The sequence below is a fragment of the Monodon monoceros genome, unplaced genomic scaffold (assembly GCF_005190385.1).
Source record: "Monodon monoceros isolate NGI ecotype Baffin Bay Population unplaced genomic scaffold, NGI_Narwhal_1 Super_Scaffold_5, whole genome shotgun sequence".
Classification (NCBI taxonomy): domain Eukaryota; kingdom Metazoa; phylum Chordata; class Mammalia; order Artiodactyla; family Monodontidae; genus Monodon; species Monodon monoceros.
In genome coordinates this window covers 26535539-26552560 of record NW_021703782.1, presented here as the reverse complement: position 1 = coordinate 26552560, position 17022 = coordinate 26535539, and positions in this window count along the sequence as shown.

The window sequence follows — 17022 nt, the reverse complement described above, 5'->3', positions numbered from 1 at the left end:
GTGGAAATTGGTCTCTTTAAGCTTTCTAACTCTAATGAGCTCAATTTTGCTAATCTGAATTTCCCTAGGAAATTATCAATTTGCTCTAGGTTTTCAAATGTATTTGCATAGAAGTCTGAAAAGAAGTCCTGTATGGTTTTTTTAAGATTTCTCTTGGGACTTCCCTGGTGGTCCAGCAGTTAAGATTCCATGCTCCCCAATCTTGAGAAAGAAAAACAGAGCTGGAGGAATCAGGCTCCCTTACTTCAGACTATACTGCAAAGCTACAGTAATCAAGACAGTATGATACTGGCACAAAAACAGAAATATAGATCAATGGAACAGGATAGAAAGCCCAGAGATAAACCCACGCACATATGGTCACCTTATCTTTGATAAAGGAGGCAATAATATACAGTGGAGAAAAGACAGCCTCTTCAATAAGTGGTGCTGGGAAAACTGGACAGCTACATGTAAAAGAATGAAATTAGAACACTGCCTAACACCATACACAAAAATAAACTCAAGATGGATTACAGACCTAAATGTAAGGCCAGACACCATCTAATTCTTAGAGGAAAACGTAGGCAGGACACTCTATGACATAAATCACAGCAAGATCCTTTTTGACCCACCTCCTAGAGAAATGGAAATAAAACTGAAAATAAACAAATGGGACCTAATGAAACTTCAAAGCTTTTGCACAGCAAAGGAAACCATAAACAAGACAAAAAGACAACCCTCAGAATGGGAGAAAATATTTGCAAATGAAGCAACTGACAAAGGAGTAATCTCCAAAACATACAAGCAACTCATGCAGCTCAATATCAAAAAAACAAACAACCCAACCCAAAAATGGACAGAAGACCTAAATAGACATTTCTTCAAAGAAGATACACAGATTACCAACAAACACATGAAAGAATGTTCAACATTATTAATCATTAGAGAAATGCAAATCAAAACTACAACCAGATATCATCTCACACCAGTCAGAATGGCCATTATCAAAAAATCTACAAACAATAAATGCTGGAGAGGGTGTGGAGAAAAGGGAACCCTCTTGCACTGTTGGTGGGAATATAAATTGATACAGTCACTATGTAGAGCAGTACGGCGGTTCCTTAAAAAACTAAAAATAGAACTACCATATGACCCAGCAATCCCACTACTGGGCATATACCCTGAGAAAATCATAATTCAAAAAGAGTCATGTACCAAAATGTTCATTGCAGCTCTTTTTACAATAGCCAGGACATGGAAGCAACCTAAGTGTCCACCAACAGATGAATGGATAGAGAAGATGTGGCACATATATACAATGGAATATTACTCAGCCATAAAAAGGAACGAAGCTGAGTTATTTGTAGTGAGGTGGATGGACCTAGAGACTGTCATACAGAGTAAATTAAGTCAGAAAGAGAAAAACAAATACCGTATGCTAACACATATATGTGGAATCTAAAAAGAGAAGAAAGGAAAAAAAATGATCAGAAGAACCTAGGGGTAAGACAGGAATAAAGACACAAACCTACTAGAGAATGGACTTGAGGATACGGGGAGGCGGAAGGGTAAGCTGTGACAAAGTGAGAGAGTGGCATGGACATATATACACTACCAAACGTAAAATAGATAGCTAGTGGGAAGCAGCAGCATAGCACAGGGAGATCAGCTCGGTGCTTTGTGACCACCTAGAGGGGTGGGATAGGGAGGGTGCGAGGGAGCGAGATGCAAGAGGGAAGAGATATGGGGACATGTGTATATGTATAACTGATTAACTTTGTTATAAAGCAGAAACTAACACACCATTGTAGAGCAATTATATTCCAATAAAGATGTTAAAAAAAAAAAAAAAAAAGACTCCATGCTCCCAATGCAGGGGGCCCTGGTTCAATCTCTGCTCAGGGAACTAGATCCCACATTGCCACAACTAAAGATCCCATGTGCCACAACTAAGACCCAGCACAGCCAAATAAATAAATATATTTTTTAAAGATTTCTCTGGTTATTGTCCCTTGTTGATATTCAATTAAAATGTGTCTTAAGAGAAACCTAATATGATGGGTGAAGAAATGAAAGGAGACTTTCTTGGTTTTCTTGGTATGTTTTTATATTCCTTTTCTTTTTCAGTGGAAATATTCATGTATTCCTTATATAATTTTTTAAAAAGCAATATGGACAAAAGAATGAAGCCTAAAATGGACATAGACACACATGCATGCATGCATGCATGCACACAGAGGGGTGATCTCTAACTGGTAAGTGTCTACTCTGTAGAGTCTATGGCTCCATCATCCTCCTTGATAGAAATTAACATGTCAAGATACAATCTGAGTCAGCCAATTCTTTTAAAAGTTATATTTGTATCCAAGGCACATTTTGGAAATGATTGCATTATTAGTTAGTTGAGCACATTTTCAATGTGCCTACAGCCCCTCATCCCTCCAACTCAATGGAAAGCCTCTCTGTGAACTTAGATGCAGATTTCTCCCATAATATAGGCAGAGTCTCCTGGTTATATCCAATGCCAAAAGTTGATGACCGATTATTACTTTGACATAATGATAATACCTTACATTTTCATGATGCTTTTCTGACATTCAAAGCACTTCTACATATTTTCTTATTTGACCCTCAAATACCTCTCTTAGGTAGACTTGGCAGGGTGTCTTCATTTTACAGTCAAAGAAAAAGTCCCAAAGAGATTAAGTGGCTTTGCTAGGGCAATCTGGCTGACAAGGGTAGGGGGTAGGACTGGCACCAATTTCACTCCTCTTCTCTTTACGCTGCAGTGCTCATCACAGCCTGACTTCTCCTACACTGTGTTTTAATGGTATGCCCCGTCTCAGTGCTTGCTAAATGATGTCACAAACAGCAATGTTATGTAGGCAAAACAATTTAGCAATTGTGTTTTTAAATGCTCACTCAGACTTAAGAGGGTAATTATATAGTGACTTAGGAAACCCAGCCATTTTAAAAGACTTTCTACAATGGCAGCAATAATCTTCGATGTTAAGCAAAGGAATCAAGTACACTGTATTGCTTAGCATTTCTATTTAGCTGAAAGTACGTTTTTAGACATTCCACCCCAATTCATTCAACAAATATTTATTGAGTGCCAATCCCAGTTCTCAGCAATGAGGATACGCAGTGGAGAAAACACAGCCTGTGTTCTCAGAGCTCACACTCTAGTGGAGGGAGAAGGACAACAAGCAAATGAATGTACTGTGGAAGATGCTGTGGAGGAATATACAGTGGGAAATGGGGCTTAAAATGGGCTGGTCAGGGAAAGTGTCTCTGATATGAAGACGTCTGAGCAGGGATGTAAAAGAATTTATGGGGTGAGTCTTACTGGAGAAACAGCTCCAAACAGAAAGGCCCTAGAGCAGGAGAGGAAATTCTGTCATTCTTTTCTATTTCAATTTTTAATTGAAATATAGTTAATGTACAATATTTCATAAGTTACAGGTGTGCAACATAGTGATTCACTATTTTTAGAGGTTATATTCCATTTATAGTTGTTACAAAATACTGGCTATATTCCTTGTGCTGTACAATACCTCCTTGTAGCTTATTTATTTTATACATAATTGTATCTCTTAATCCCCCCTACCCATATCTTGCCCCTCCCTCCTTTCCTCTCTCCACTGGTAACCACTAGTTTGTTCTCTATATCTGTGAGTCTATTTCTTTTTTGCTATATTCACTAATTTGTTTTATTTTTTAGATTCCACATGTAAATGATACCATACAGTATATGTATTTGTCTGTCTGACATTTCACTTAGCATGGACCCTCCAAGTCCATCCATGTTGTTGCAAATGGCAAAATTTTATCCCTTTTTATGACTGAGTAGTATTCCATTATGTATATGTATATACCACATCTTCTTTATCCATTCTTCTGTTGATGGATACAGGCTGCTTCTATGTCTTGTCAGTTATAAGCAATGCTGCATGAACATTGGGATGTATGTATCTTTTTGAATTAGTGTTTTCTTTTTTTTTCAGATATATATATATAGCCAGGAGTGGAATTTGCTGGATTATGTGATACTTTTATTTTTAGTTTTTTGAGAAACTTCCATACTGTTTTCCATAGTGGCTACACTAGTTTACATTCCCACCAACAGTGTACAAGAGTTCCCTTTTCTCCACATCTTCACCAACATTTGTTATTTGTGTTCTTTTTGATGATAGCCATTCTGACGGGTGTAAGGTTCTCTGTCATTCTTAAACATGTAGAAGAGAGAACTAATTCCCTCCTCCCTAAATGATCCATAGAGGGCCTTCAGAGCTCAAATTTTTCCGCATGGTTGGAGAATTAGTACAAACAGTGTCTTGTATTTAAAGTAAAAAATTAATAAATAGTAAAACCTAAGCCTCTGTTGCCTAAACAATGTCAAGTATTTTAAAAAAGGAAATACGGACGATTTTATTTATTCATCTATTTTTATCTTCATGTCTTCGCCACATAGACACTGTCTTTAGTCTTTGTTTCCAAAAAAATTGCATTTTTACCTAAAGAGCTTACGTAAGCTATACATCATGAGGCTCTTGAAAATTTTAGTTGATCTGGGAAAACAACCAGAAGAGGTGTCTTTTTATGTGGACATTTGTTGTGCTGAACTGCCCTTTGTGTTACAAAAACCACACTTCTTGCTCAGGATGCTTATGTACCTTCCTCTTATCTTTTTCTCTATGCTAGGGAAATATCTAGGCTATTTGGTATCTTTTTGTTACTGAACTCACAGTCTAGTGATCTCCAAGCTCAAAACTCAATGACTTAAAACAACAACCATGTTATTATCTTATGATTCTGTGGGTTGGCTGAACTCAATTGGGCAGTTCTGCTGGTCTTGTCTGATGTATTTCAGGCAGTTGCAGTCACATAGTAGGTGGGGTTAAAGTCATCTGGAAGCTTGCTGGTGATGCAGGAATGGCTGAGTTTTCCTCCTTCTCCATCTGGTCTTAGGGCTTCTCCTCTCCATGTGGCTTTTCCACAGGGTTGCTTGGGCTTCCTCACAGCATGGCAGCTAGATTCCAAGAAGGAGAGTTCCAAGAAGGAAATGGAAGCTGCCATTCTTCTTAACGGCTAGGCCCAGAATTGGCACAGCATTAGTTCTACTTTATTCTGTTACCTAATAGTCACAGCCAGTCCAGATTCAATGAGGGAGGTGGCTGTGCAAGTGCGTGAATACTGGCAAGTGATGTTCATTGAGAGCCATCTTTGGAGACCAGCTATAACACCTCCTCATCCTGCATTATCATTCTGTGTGTTTACTTTTGTTAGATAACCAAATAGAAAGGCTATAAGACACGGCAGTACAAAGTGTTATACAATCACAGAAAAAGGAATGACCAACGCTTTCTGGTAGGGAATAAACAACCTTGAAAGAAAGGAGACTTCAAAGCTAAATGTTGAATGATGAATGGTCTCCTTGGGCAGCTCAGGTAGGGCAGATTAGGCAGAGGAAATAGCATGTGTGAGGTCACTGATGCATGAAGAAGCCAGGGATGTTTGGGGAACAAAATACGTTAAGGAGCATACGAGAAGGTACAGGAGGTGGCAGGAAAAAAATGGAGAGGAAAGCTGGAGTTTGATCAAGAAAGTATAGGTTCTACCTGCAAATGAGTTAGCCAAGTTTTAAGGAGTTTAAGGGCATCTCCAGACTGCCAAGTCTGCCCATCTCTGACACCAACTGCAATGAGTTTGCCAAAGTGCAAAGTCAGAGGAAACAGTTCCCACAAGACTGCCTTCACTTCAGACACCAGCCACAAGTTTGGAGGTCTTCAGGGCCATCCTCCTTTCAGACTACCTGACTACAAATTTGGGGGTTCTCACAACCACACTCAGGCTTGATAACTCACTAGAATGACTCACTGAGCTCAGGAAAATGCTTTATTTACCATTAGAGTTTTATTATAGTGAAAGGATACAAATTAGAACCAGTCAAAGGAAGAGACTTGTAGAACAGGATCTGTGGAGAAGGAGGATCAAAACGTGAAGCTTCCATATCCTCAGGAACATGTTACCCTCCTGGCATCACCGTGTGGCAATACACATGGAATACTGTCAACCCAGGAAGCTCACCTGAGCCTTGGTGTCCAGAGTTTTACTGGGGCTTGATCACATACTACTTGTGTGGCTGACCAGTAGTCTCCAACTCCTCTGGAGGTCAGAACTGATATGGCCTGTCCAAAGCACCTCACCATTTATCACGTTATTAGATTGTCTGATGGGCAAAGCTCACAGGCAAACAAAGACACTTATCAGGCAGGACATTCCAGGGAGAACCTCCAAGCAAGTCAGAGGCCAGACCTCTCTTCAGGTAAAGTTAATTCCTCAGCACACACTACACTATCTGTATTTTAGAATACATGTTAGGAGTATGGCTTCAGAGTTTGCCAAGGTTTGTCTGCCCCATGTGGTTGTCGTTGTTGTGCACTATTTATAAATATATTGGTTCTCTTCTCTTTCTGGACACAATGTGGGATTGTGCTTCCTTACCCCCTTTGAAGATAGGTATGGCCTTATGACTTGCCTTAGTTGAAAAAAATGCAAGTGGAAGTGGTGAGCAGGCAGAAGCTTTAGAAGTCAATGTGAGATTCATCACATACCCCTTCTCCCACCTCAGGAACTGTGGAAACGTGTTGAGATGGAGGCTCCATCTGCCTGGGCTCCCGAGTACCTATGAAGAACAAGTGCTTTGCCCCCAAACCTTGTTGGACTTGAAGCGTGAGTGAGAAGTAAATCTTTGTTGTGTTACACTGCTGAGATTCGGGGATTATTTGTCACCACAATACATCTTTCTCTATCCTGATATTATACCATGGGTGATCTTGGGCAATTTATTTAGCTTCCCTGTGCCTTAGTTTCTTCCTATAAATGAGGATAATAATATCTACCTCTCCAGGTTATGAAGAGAATAAGTGAGTTACACACTGTATTACTTTGCTAGAGCTGCCATAACAAAGTACCACAGTCTGAGTAAACTTACACAACACAAATTTCTTTTCTCATACTTCTGGAGGCTGGAAGTCCAAGATCGAGGTGTGGGCAGGATTAGTTCCTTCCAAGGCCTGTCTCCTTGGCTTGTGATGGCTGTCTGTTCCCTCTGTCTTCACAAGGTCTTCCCTCCATGCATGTCTATGTCCTAATCTCTTCTTCTTACAAGGACACCAGTCATATTGGATTAAGGCCAACCCTAATGACCTCATTTTAACTGAATTACCCCTTTAAAGAACAAATACAGTAACATTCTGAGGTCTTAGGACTTCAAGAAATGAATATGGGGGGGACACAATTCAGCCCATAATACAGATGGAAACATTTACAGTGGAACAATACATAGCACATAGTTAATATTCAATAAACTTAACTATTATTGTTACTACTATCGTTATCTTTTATATACACTGATAATAAAAATATACTGAAGGCATAGTGTTACCTGAAGAAAGTTGCTAAATGATAAACAATATGTTATTATCCTTATTTATTTAATTAATTAATAAGTAAGCAAGCAAATAATACTGTGTACAAAGGGAAAACAATCTAAAAAAATATGTCAATTTGAAAAGGCTACATACTGTATGATTCCAACTATCTGACATTCTGAAAAGAAGAGTGTAAAAAGATCAGTAGTTGCCATGGGTTAAGGGGGAAGGAGGGATGAATAGGTGGAGAACAGAGGATTTTTAGAGCAGTGAAACTATTTAGTATGATGATGTCATTACACATTTGTGTGAATACATAAAATTTACAACATCAAGAGTGAACCTAATGTAAACTATGGACTTTGGGAGATAATGATGTGTCAATGTAGGTTCACTGATTCATAGACTACATTTTGTGCACTGCATTTATAGTGTAACAAATAAAACACTCTAATGGGGGATCTTGACAGTAGTGGAGGTTGTGCTTGGTTGGGGGAGGGAGTATATGGGAAATCTCCATACCTTCTGCTCAGTTTTGCTGTGAATCTAAAATTGCTATAAAAAAATTGTCTACTGAGATGGCAGACAGCAGAAGCAAGAAGAACTACAATCCTGCAGCCTGTGAAACAAAAACCACATTCACAGAAAGACAGACAAGAGGAAAAGGCAGAGGGCTATGTACCAGATGAAGGAACAAGATAAAACCCAGAAAAACAACTAAATGAAGTTGAGATAGGCAACCTTCCAGAAAAAGAATTCAGAATAATGATAATGAAGATGATCCAGGACCTCGGAAAAAGAATGGAGGCAAAGATCAAGAAGATGCAAGAAATGTTTAACAAAGACCTAGAAGAATTAAAGAACAAACACCCAGAAGATTTAAAGAACAAACAAACAGAGATGAACAATACAATAACTGAAATGAAAACGACACTACAAAGAATCAATAGCAGAATAACTGAGGCAGAAGAACGGATAAGTGACCTGGAAGACAGAATGGTGGAATTCACTGCCACGGAAAAGGATAAAGACAAAAGGATGAAAAGAAATGAAGACAGCCTAAGAGACTTCTGGGACAACATTAAATGCAACAACATTTGCATTATAGGGGTCCCAGAAGGAGAAGAGAGAGAGAAAGGACCTGAGAAAATATTTGAAGAGATTATAGTCAAAAACTTCCCCAGCATGGGAAAGGACATAGCCACCTAAGTCCAGGAAGCGCAGAGAGTCCCAGGCACGATAAACCCAAGGAGAAACATGCTGAGACACATAGTAATCAAATTGGCAAAAATTAAAGACAAATAAAAATTATTGAAAGCAACAAGGGAAAAATGCCAAGTAACATATAAGGAAACTCCCATAGGTTAACAGCTGATTTCTCAGCAGAAACTCTACAAGCCAGAAGGGAGTGGCAGGATATATTTAAAGTGATGAAAGGGAAGAAACTACAACCAAGATTACTTTACCCATCAAGGATCTCACTCAGATTCGATGGAGAAATCAAAAGCTTTACAGACAAACCAGCTCTACAACAAATGCTAAAGGAACTTCTCTAAGTGGGAGACACAAGAGAAGAAAAGGACCTACAAAAACAAACCCATAACAATTAAGAAAATGTTAACAGGAACATACATATCGATAATTATCTTAAACGTGAATGGATTAAGTGCTCCAACCAAAAGACACAGGCTCGTTGACTGGATACAAAAACAAGACCCGTATATACGCTGTCTACAAGAGACCCACTTCAGACCTAGGGACACATACAGAATGAAAGTGAGGGGATGGAAAAAGATATTCCATGCAAATGGAAATCAAAAGAAAGCTGGAGTAGCAATACTCATATCAGATAAAATAGACTTTAAAAAAAGAATGTTACAAGAGACAAGGAAGGACACTACATAATGATCAAGGGATCAATCCAAGAAGAAGACATAACAATTATAAATATATATGCACCCAACATAGGAGCACCTCAATACATAAGGCAACTGCTAACAGCTCTAAAAGAGGAAATCGACAGTAACACAATAATACTGGGGGACTTTAACACCTCACACCAATGGACAGATCATCCAAACAGAAAATTAATAAGGAAACGCAAGCTTTAAATGACACAATAGACCAGATAGATTTAATTGATATTTATAGGACATTCCATCCAAACAGAAGATTACACTTTCTTCTCAAGCACACACAGAACATTCTCCAGGATAAATCACATCATGGGTCACAAATCAAGCCTCAGTAAAGTTAAGAAAATTGAAATCATATCAAGCATCTTTTCTGACCACAACGCTATGAGATTAGAAATCAATTACAGGGGAAAAAAAGGAAAAAACACAAACACATGGAGGTTAAACAATACGTTACTAAATAACCAAGAGATCCCTGAAGAAATCAAAGAGGAAATCAAAAAATACCTAGAGGGGCTTCTCTGCTGGCGCAGTGGTTAAGGATCCGCCTGCCAATGCAGGGAACATGGGTTTGAGCCCTGGTCCGGAAAGATCCCACATGCTGCAGAGCAACTGAGCCCGTGTGCCGCAACTACTGAGCCTGCTCTCTAGAGGCCGTGAGCCACAACTACTGAAGCCTGCGCACCTGGAGCCTGTGCTCCGCAACAAGAGAAGCCACATCAATGAGAAGCCCGCACACCACAACAAAGAGTAGCCCCCACTCACTGCAACTAGAGAAATCCCACGTGCAGCAACAAAGATCCAACTCAGCCAAAAAACAAAACAAAACAAAAACCTAGAGACAAATTACAATGAAAACACGTTCCAAAACCTATGGGATGCAACAAAAGCAGTTCTAAAAGGGAAGTTTATAGCAATACAAGCCTACCTCAAGAAATAAGAAAAATCTCAAATAAACAATCTAACCTTACACCTAAAGGAACTAGAGAAAGAAGAACATACAAAACCCAAAGTTAGTAGAAGGAAAGAAATCATAAAGATCAGAGCAGAAATAAATATAATAGAAACAAAGAAAACAATAGCAAAGATCAATAAAACTAAAAACTGGTTCTTTGAGAAGATAAACAAAATCGATAAACCATTAGCCAGACTCATCAAGAAAAAGAGCGAGAGGACTCAAATCAATAAAATTAGAAATGAAAAAGGAGAAGTTACGACAGACACCACAGAAATACAAAGCATCCTAAGAGACTACTACAAGCAACTCTATGCCAATAAAATGGAAAACCTGGAAGAAATGGACAAATTCTTAGAAAGGTATAACCTTCCAAGACTGAACCAGAAAGAAATAGAAAATATGAACAGACCAATCACAAGTAATGAAATTGAAACTGTGATGAAAAATCTTCCAACAAACAAAAGTCCAGGACCAGATGGCTTCACAGGTGAATTCTATCAAACATTTAGAGAAGAGCTAACACCTATCCTTCTCAAACTCTTCCAAAATATAGCAGAGGGAGGAACACTCCCAAACTCATTCTATGAGGCCACCATCACCCTGATACCAAAACCAGACAAAGATACCACAAAAAAAGAAAATTACAGACCAATACCACTCATGAATACAGATGCAAAAATCCTCAACAAAATACTAGCAAATGGAATCCAACAGCACATTAAAAGGATCATACACCATGATCAAGTGGAATTTATCCCAGGGATGCAAGGATTCTTCAATATATGCAAATAAATCGATGTGATACACCATATTAACAAATTGAAGAATAAAAACCATATGAAAAAAAACTGTCCACTAAAACTTTTTAAAATACAAAAAAATGCTGAACTGTTAATAGTGATTTTTTCCACTCATTTTATTTCACTTGTTAAACCATTTTTTGAGGTATGATTGACATAGAAAAAGTTGTACAGATTTAATATAAAAATGTGATGAGTTCAGAGAGAAGTATACACCCATGACTCCATCACCACATCTATGCCATTAACATACCCATCACCTCCAAAAGTTTCTTCCTGCACTCTTCATTTATTACCATTAAAAAAAATTACTTTTTTTTGGCTGTGCTACATGGCACATGGGATCTCAGTTCCCCAGCCAGGCACTAAACCTGGGCCATGACGGTGAAACCCTGGAATCCTAACCATTAGGCCACCAGGGAACTCCCTTTTCATGTTTTTGTTTTTGTTTTTAAATTTTTTTCCAGTTTTATTGAGATATAATTGACATACAGCACTCTATAAGTTTAAGGTGTACAGCATAATAATTTTACTTACATACATCTAATAACGAATTTTTTTGGAAAAGGGTGGGAGGTTGATGGACAAATCATGAGAATTTTTGTCACATATTTTGGTGATGTTTGAGTTTTATAAATTTTCTGTGTCCATAAATTTATAATCAGAAAAAAGTATGTATGAAAAACAAAAATAAAGGATGGCCAAAACCTTTGGGATGAATAATCAAAGACAAAGGTGGCAGAATCCACACCCTGCACTTCTGTCTCACGGCAGGCCTGACACACAGCTGATGCTCAGTAAAAGCTGGTCAAATCTTCACTGCTTGTTAATAGTCTCCAGCAGCATAAAGTCTCTGGGAAATACTCTACAAGGGAAGTGCCCATCCTCTCAGAAAGAACCACTGCCCCTTTGCCAGTAACCCCTGGCTTGGACTGAGAACTCCAAAAGAGAGGACGGTGACTTTGAGAAGCAAAGACCTCTGTGGGTGTATGGAAAGATGTTCAGATATCCACAGGAAGAGCCTCTGGAGGAGAGCCAGCCACCAGGGCCAGAACAGGCAGGGGAGGGACTTCTGTTAGGGTCTTGGGAAACCATGGGGTAGGGTGAGCCTCTTTGAGCCAATATAGAAGATAGCAAACCTACTGGGCTTTTCCCCTTTGGGGTAATTATATTTTTTCTAAAATATGAAAGCAGCTTGGACTTGGACTTGAGGGCTGGTTTCAAATTCCAGCTTTACGACTTGTTACCTCTGTGACGTCAGACAGCCCTTTTAGTTTTTTCACTATAATTTCCTCATGGTTAAAATGGTGACAATAACACCTATCTTTCAAGATCCTTCTAAGGATTCCTAGTCATAATTTGATTGCTCAGCTGATTAATGTATTGAAGTATGTCTACAAGAAGTGAACACCAATAGGGTGAATTTGAGGGATTTCTAAGTAGGAACTGGGGGGTACAGGGGGTGGGGGAAATTAGGACAAGCCTTCCATGTAGTAGACTGGGTCCTAGAGGGCTTTTAGTTCTATTTATAAACATCTATAAATGTGGAGTCTAATACAACAAATTTAAAAATATTCCCAAGGAGAATAAGCTAATCTCCTAAGAGGGAAAAATGGACTCCTCAGGTGCCAAGTAAAGAAGGAGCTGAGGGCTTCCCTGGTGGTACAGTGGTTAAGAATCCGCCTGCCAGAGCAGGGGACACGGGTTTGAGCCCTGGTCTGGGAAGATCCTATGTGCAGCGGAGCAACTAAGCCCGAGTGCCACAACTACTGAACCTGCGCTCTAGAGCCTGGGAGCCACAACTACTGAGCCCGCGTGCCACAACTGCTGAAGCACACACGCCTAGAGTCCGTGCTCCACAACAAGAGACGCCACCACAATGAGAAGCCTGCTCACTGCAACAAAGAGTAACCCCCACTCGCTGCAACTAAAGAAAGCCCACATGCAGCAATGAAGACCCAACACAGCCAAACATAAATAAATAAAATAAATAAACAAACAAACAAAAAATCACTTCTTTAAAAAAAAATGAAAAAGAAGGAGCTGGAAGTGCTCTGGTGGTCCTAGGGGTGGCAGGACAGAGGTCTGTTACACTGGGAGAGGCCTCAGTGGCTCAGAGCTTGGGCTTGGATGACAATTTAGAGATGGGAGATGAGGCTTCTGTGTATGAAGACTTCTTAAATAGTTCTCTCTGGTAGCTATAGTGATTCTTAGAAAAGCAGCTGTGCCACCTCTAGAGGAAGCCCCTCATCACCTCTGAGTGACCCAGGCAGCAGCTGACTCCCACAGCATTTCCATAAGCCAGCCGTGGCTTTGATTGACTAATCCAAGAATGGGATGTGAAGCTCATGTCCATCTCCTCAATTTAAAACTCTCTTCTCATAATTACTTGAGTGTGAGAATACGTGTCTCTAGAGTCTTACATGCCAGCATTATTGAAAATGGTGAAGCGTGGGAAACACCAGAATACCCATGAATAGAAAACTGGTTCAGTACACTGTAGTATGCTAGTTATTGATTTATTATCTCACATCTGCAAATTCATCCTTCATTGCCTGCTCCACAAAAATGGATCTAGGTCCTTTAAATCATTTTCCTTTGCCAGTGGAAGGTGTCAGACTCTGGTAGTAGCAGGTGCTGAAAGGACACTGGAAGAGAAAGAGCTTTTCTTTTCCTTGTTCTGCGGTACATTGTCACCAGGCTCCTACAGAGCATGCTTTTTTCTCCACTAACTCCAAGTGTTTTTTTCTGTACTGTTTGCGGGGCTTCTGCTCTTTCCAGCTGTCGACATGGACAGTTAGCCAGGAGCCTCAGAATGCATGGGCCTGTGTCTCAGCCCAGATGACTGCTCCTGGCACCCTCTTCTCTGCCTCCTGTGTGTACACACTAGAGCCCCATAAGGCTAGCCATCTAATGGGCCAGTCAGCCAGACTTTGTTCCATGCAGTGTCCAGAGTCTCCTCAGCCCAAGCGATACACAGAATTGTGCTGGGTTCCTACAGAGTGTGATTGCCCCAGCTTCTGGTTCCAGCACTGTCAACAGTGGCACTTGACTCCCTTTATGCACCCCCCCCCCACCCCATAAGCCTTTAGTCACCTAGGCCCTGGGGTGCTGCTCCTGCTTTCCCAGTGATTGTGGACCATCTATGACCCAGAAAACTTCTCAACCATCCAATGGGCTATAACCAACACCTTCCTCAGTGACGTCTGAACTCCCTTCCAACTTTATCCTTCCTTGGATACCCTTCCTCAGTCCTAGGGTACCTTTTAGAATTCTTTTTCTAACCTTATAGTTACTCTCCTATCATAAGTTAATAATTCTTTATGTTAAGCTTCCCTGTTTAAATTACTGCATGTTTCTGTCTTTTGATCGGACCCAGATCACATACAGTGTAATATTTTATGGCCATTAAAATGATGACATTGAGGGGCTTCCCTGGTGGTGCAGTGGTTGAGAGTCCACCTGCCGATGCAGGGGACGCGGGTTCATGCCCTGGTCCGGGAAGATCCCACATGCCGCGGAGCGGCTGGGCCCGTGAGCCATGGCCGCTGAGCCTGCGTGTCCGGAGCCTGTGCTCCGCAACGGGAGAGGCCACAACAGTGAGACGCCTGCGTACTGCAAAAAAAAAAAAAAAAAAAAAGATGACGTTGTATTTATTGACACAGAACTACGTCTCTGACATTGTTGAGTGAAAAAAGCAGATATGTAAAATTATATGTATGTTTACATACATGAAGAAGATTAGAAGGATGCTTAGAAAATGTGAGCAGTGATAATTTGTGGGTGGTGGTATTTCAGATGAGCTTTATTTTCTTCGTGCTTTTCATAGTTTTAATTTCTTTCAGTGAGCATGTATAATTTCACACAAGCAATAAAGTTTATTTCCCCCAACCCTCAGAAAACTCTGGTGATACACCCTAAATTTAAAAGATAAAGTCCAAACTCCTTACCACGGCACATAAAGTAATTCAAGGTATGGCCCCTTCTTGTTGGTATAGTCCCATATTTTACCATTCTACACAGAAATTCTAGTTAATCCAAAGCTCCCAATTTTATACCTATGGGTCTTTGCACATGTAATTCTCCCTGGAATGGCTTAATCGTTCATCAAACCCCTCCTTTCTAGAGCCTTTCCCAATTCATTCCCCTTAACCTTGTGTTAAGGAATTAAATTGATCAAAGGACATGTAGCTAGAGGACTTTGCAGTGGAAGAGGTGGTCCGAGCCTCTGCTGGTGCAGGATCTCTGTCCTTCCTTGGTGGTCAGACTCTTTTTCATTGTGTGCCTGGGTCCCAGGCTGAGCACCTCAAACTCACCAGCTGCCAGATAAGACTAAACTAGTCAACAACAAATGATGACCAGGCTTCCATCAGGTGGTACTAACAGATCCCATTGCTGGCTTTGTATTTTTACTTTAGCTTAGTGCTTCCCAAATTCTACTGTGCACAGACACTTCTTAGGGATATTGTAAAATGCAGATTCAGATTCAGTAGCTCTGTGGTGGGCCTGAGATTGTGCATTTCTAAAAAGCTCCTGGGTGATTTGCAGTTGCTGGCCCACAGATCATCCTTAGAGAGTTAGACGTGAGCTTATTTTTAAAACATTTCTGAAATATAATCTAAGCAGAAGAGCAGCCCTATTTGAACATCTTAGTCAATTCAAACTTAGCATGAACACACTATAGCTTTCATTCCACAAAATTATATTTTTAGGGATCTAAGTATACCACTTCCCCCACTGGGGTCTCAGTGAGCACTCCCTAACATAATTCTATTGGTGATATGATTACAGACCCTTAGGTCTCTTCTGAGAACTGTGCCTTATGTGCACAATGTCTGCCCCCACCTTGCATAGCTCTTTAAGGAGAGAAGCCATGTCCTGCTCACACCAAAGCTGTTAGCTCAATACTTAGCAGGAAAGCATTATGGTTAGGAGTGTAGACTCAAGTTCATGATCCCAGCTCTACCACTTACTGGGGCACTCACCTCATGGCACTGTAACACGGGGACAGTAGAAGCATCTACCTCTTCAGGTTGTTGTAAGGACTAAACAAACAGAAAATGCTTAGAATGATGGCTAGCACCTAGTAAGCCCTATATAAAATTCAGCTATGATTATTAGCAAATGTGTAGAATAATGAATCTTTCAGAAAAAAGAAACATTATCACATCCATTTAATCATGTAAATGTATTAATTAACTTACACACATTAATTCGTTTGTTGCATTTTTACTTTGCTTGTAACACATGCAAAATTGTCAGGAGCACATGCATACAAAGAAGAAACTCATTTATTCACACAACAAATATCTCCTGGATGAAAAGCACTTTTGCAGGCACTGAAGATGAAGCCAAAAAGAAGGGAAGGAGGGGACAGAAAAACGAATTAGATATGACTTCTGGTCTTAGGGAGGAGAAGTAAGGAGAAAGAATTATAATGCAGGGCACAGCAAATCCAGTACTGCAAGAGGGGTGCCAATAACATGTTCATGCTAATCATCACCTGTGGGGAATTCTGTTTGTTACCTACCCGGCCATCCATTCCTATCTGCTGGTATTGGAAACCTTATCTTCCTTGGGGACTTGCTCCCTCCACTCAGCCCCGGTTGAGGGGGCTGACTCCAGCTTGACCTGGTGAACTAGGCCGGCTGATCAGAGAATCAAATGCCCTTCGCTATAGCAACTGGTTCAAAGGTGTACTCATGACCCAAGAAAGGCTAATGATTCAATTCTGGGATTCCTATGCTAATGTTGCCAGAAAGGCCCTTTCTTTTCCTGCTGGCCTTACAACTATAAGGGCTTAAATATGGTACTACTGGGACCATCTACAAAGTGAAACTGATAAAAGGGAAGCCAATACAGAAGAAAATATAGCAAAGAGATGGCAAGGGGCGGAGAGAGAGATGAGGTCCTGGTATGGTTTATCCCTG